Here is a 4,401-nt window from a genome sequence, read left to right as displayed (position 1 = left end):
CATTTGATTTATTTTGTTTTGTATAATGTATGCATATATATACTTACTGTGCATACATTTTTAATGTTATGTTAAATTATTTTCAAATAATGAGAAAGGAAAAAACGCAGGATCTGTACTTGACAAATATTTGTTTTATTTTTTAAGCTTAACTAAGAAAAATGAACAAATCGTTGCCTTACTAGTCATTATTATGGATCTTAACTTATTTTGTTGCTATACTGCCTGTCCTCAATATTAGTACTTATTTATTAATTAAGTTTTATTGTTACTATTTTTTTACATTTTTTTTTAGTTCAATTATTTTTTCTTTATTTTTTTAATATTACTTTTTGTTGTGAAATGTATAAAATAAATTATTATTTTGATTCTTTCGTATGAAAGAAAATGGCAATCAAAATAGATATGGTTTTAATAAATATGATAAATGGGATGTAAGTGTAAATATATAGAGTGGTTGAAATCGGCAACTTCAAAATATCAAAGCGTTTTGATGCAAATGGGTTTCATAAAAATGAAGCACACAAAATAAAAAGTTCAAAAACAGCTATGTTCGGTCGAACCGAAATGTCCATACCCTCCACCATTTCGAGGAACTTGAAAAATATCAAAATAATTTCGTAAAAAAATACTTCTCAAATGGTTCCCCTTAGATGGAGGCTATACGAAGACGTGTTCCTTTATAAGTAATTTTTTGTCATAGGCTGAAGTACCCATTGCGAACTTTAGTCTCGAAATTCGAGACAATTCAAAATACCACATATAAGGAGGTATTTTTATATGGGGGCTATACGAAAACGTGGACCTGCATACGCATTTTGTGTTATAGGTTGTAAATACAAATAAAAAAGGTGAAAATGTCCCAAGAATCATCAAAATACCGAATATTTACCGTTATATTAGGGCTAAACGACAACAAAATAACATAACAATTTTTTCTCAATTATTTTGCAATTTGTATTGTGTCTAGGATGGTTGGTATTGAAAATGAGATATATGGGTTCACATTTTGGTATAATCCCCATATAACGGTACCTCCCGATATTCGGTATTTTGATGATTTTTGACACAATTTCCTATGAATATGTTTAAAAATTGGTATATGTGGGTCATAATGGGATCTAATGTTTCCTTTTCACTAAGGTGGAGGGTATTAAAAGTTTGGCCCGGTCAAACTTAATCTTTTTTTTTTTACTTGTTTCATATATCTTTGCAAATTTCGACCTTTTGTTGGGAAGCTACTGGAAGAAGTGAGCCGATATTGCCCATCTCAAGCCCGATCTAACATTGATAATAATATTAGGATATACATAGTTTCGACGAAATACAATACTATCTTTGAGAGTTATCGTACGCTTCAGCCAGCCAGGCGGACGGACACCATTAGACGACTCCAAATAACCAGGAACAGACTTCGTCAAAAGATACATATGGTATAAACTCGTTATTTCGATGAGACTCGGTCTGGCCGTATTACTTACACGTTCAATAATCGTGTATTATCCATTGCTAAAAATAACCGACCGAAACTGATAAGCAACCGAATATTTTGTCAAGTTTCTTTTTCAAACAATGTGGCAATATCATAAAGCATATAGCAAAGACATTGACCATACGTAATGCACAGACACCAACCTCTTAAGTCAATGGTTTACATTCGAAAGATAGGTGACGCCACGGTATGAAGTATATGCCTCAGATTACCTAATACACAGACCAGAGATGGAAAGTTTAGTACTAGACAACTGCTTCACTAGAAATGCAAATATACTAAATTGATTATACGTTCTATTAATAATAGCTACGCACATTTTTAATGATTTTGGTATTTTATCAAAAGAGTTTTAATTGATCGCATATATAGTATATACAGTATATGTTTATATACACATTTCTTACTTTCTAACTATTGTCCTATTGAGACCATTTTATACTGTACCAAAAGTTTCTTCAGATAAAGATTGGATATATACGAAATCAAATTGTTGAGGTGAAATCAGCGATATGTTCTCCACCATTGCATTTTTGAAATAATGTCATCGATTCATGAAAATATGTTATCCTGGTTTTTGATCCAAACCACGAAATTAGGCAAATTTTGAAGCAATTGCTCTCTTTTTAACAATATTTGAAAATTTGAATGGATATATTGGTATTTCCCGCACAAAAGTAACTGTTTAATACTATCCGATATGGTAGGCGTCAGCTCAACTCTTACTCCATGCAAAATTTCGAGTTGCAGTTGTGGCCTGAAGGGCAATTGCAAATGAAGAATAATTCTCTTCTAGTCCCTTTGTTGTTTTTTCTTTTTTTAGCTCCATAACTTTGCACTGAAGATTTAATACCGACGTAAAGGACACACATAATATTACCACCAAGTTTGGACCAAATCGGATACTCGCTTGCGTACCAGCCAGCCAGATAGATCTGAAACTGAATTGGTCCAAAGAGACCAAGGGTCTAAAAACATTATTTCAATGAGCACGTTTTGACCGTATCAAATGATATACAGGGTGAGATAAAAAAAATCAACAAAGTCAAACTCCATAATTTTTAATTTTTTTTTTAATTTGATTGAATAAAAGCAAAAAATGTTGGAATTATCATCAATTTTAGAATAAGTTTAGATTTATTCGAATTGGTCAGCTTTGGCACGAAATATGGTCTTCAAACGGCAGATTAAACCCGAATGTTGCTCTGCCGCATTTCGGCCCATTCCCGGCGAATCGTTTGCTTGAGGTGATCGACACTTTGGTATTTTTTAGTGCCAACCTTGCTTCCCAAAATACTCCAGACACAATAGTCCAACGGATTGGTATCCGGAGATTTTGGTGGCCATTGTGCGCTGGAAATGAAGCGAGTAACCTAATTTTGTAACCATTCTTAGGTGGCGCGTGCTGAGTGCGATGGTACTCAGTCCTATTAGAATGTCCAAGGTCTGCGGCCAAAAGGTTTGCGTGCCCAAGGCTTTAATACACCCTGCAGAATATTTTCGCGATAATATTCGACATTTATTCTGATGCCTCGGTCGATTGATACGAGCGGACCATCGGCTGTTATGGCGGCCCACACCATCACCATGGCCGGCGCTTGAGTTCTGGTGGCCAACCAACCGAAGGTGCACATTTTCAACTGACCTTTGTGGCAAGTAAACACGATCATTTGTTTGTTTACTAACTTCTGGACAAGGAATGTTTTCTCATCGGAGAAAACCAAATACGACAGCTCACCACTTTCGGCCAAGCGAAGCAACTCTTTAGCTCTTGTGAGTCTATTTTTTTCAGTTGCGGTGTAAGTTCTTGCACTTTATGGAATTTCAATGGCTTTACCCCGAGCTCATTTTTCAATATTTGCAGAATGGAATATTGCGACATGTTTAGCGGGTTTCGATCAAGTCGCTTCCTAACCATTTCTTCCGTCCACTTCCCTGATGTCGGGCTACGCTACCAGTATCACGGTATCGAGCGATGATTCGAATCACAAAAGATATATTCACATTTAAATGTTAGAGTGCTCTAACGATAGCCACTTGTGGTTTGCAATTCCATCACGAATAACTTTTTTTCTGAAAAATTCTTACAAAAATGCTTTTGTACACTTGTAAGCAATATAATGAGCTGTCACTGGAATAATATTAATAGCTGTCGAGTGGCTTAGAAATGACAGCAGTCTGAAGTTGGTTACAGTTTTTTCATCTCACCCTGTATATGCTTAATCAGCATGAAATTCTATGTGGATTTACCAATGTCCGTCCGTCTGGGAAATCACTTTAGCTACTGAACGAAATGAAGTAGATTGATAAAATTTTACTCAAATGTCTGCAGGGCTTTTGGTATTGAAAATAGGCCATGTAGCCCCCACATAACGGCACCTCCCGATATTCAGTATTTTGATGATTTTTGCGACAATATTCATCGGAATTGTTTCAAATTTTGTATTTAAAGTTCGTAATAGATACTACAGCCTATCACAGAAAATTGTCTGTGCAGGTTTACGTCTTCTTATAGCCTCCATATAACGGTACCTCCCGATATTCGGTATTTTAATGATTTTAGCGACATTATTCACCGGAATCGTTTCAAATTTGGTATTTGAAGTTCGCAATGGATGCTACAGCCTATGACAGAAAATTGTCTGTGCAGGTTTACGTCTTCATATAGTCTCCATATAAGTGTACCTCCCGATATTCGGTATTTTAATGATTTTAGCGACATTATTCACCGGAATCGTTTCAAATTTGGTATTTGAAGTTCGCAATGGATGCTACAGACTATGACAGAAAATTGTCTGTGCAGGTTTACGTCTTCATATAGTCTCCATATAAGTGTACCTCCCGATATTCGATACTTTGTTGATTTTATCGACATTGTTCACCGGAATTGCTTCAAATTTGGTATTTGT

This window comes from Musca domestica, unplaced genomic scaffold (genome assembly GCF_030504385.1).
Source record: "Musca domestica strain aabys unplaced genomic scaffold, Musca_domestica.polishedcontigs.V.1.1 18, whole genome shotgun sequence".
Classification (NCBI taxonomy): domain Eukaryota; kingdom Metazoa; phylum Arthropoda; class Insecta; order Diptera; family Muscidae; genus Musca; species Musca domestica.
Note: the sequence above shows the minus strand (reverse complement) of the source record.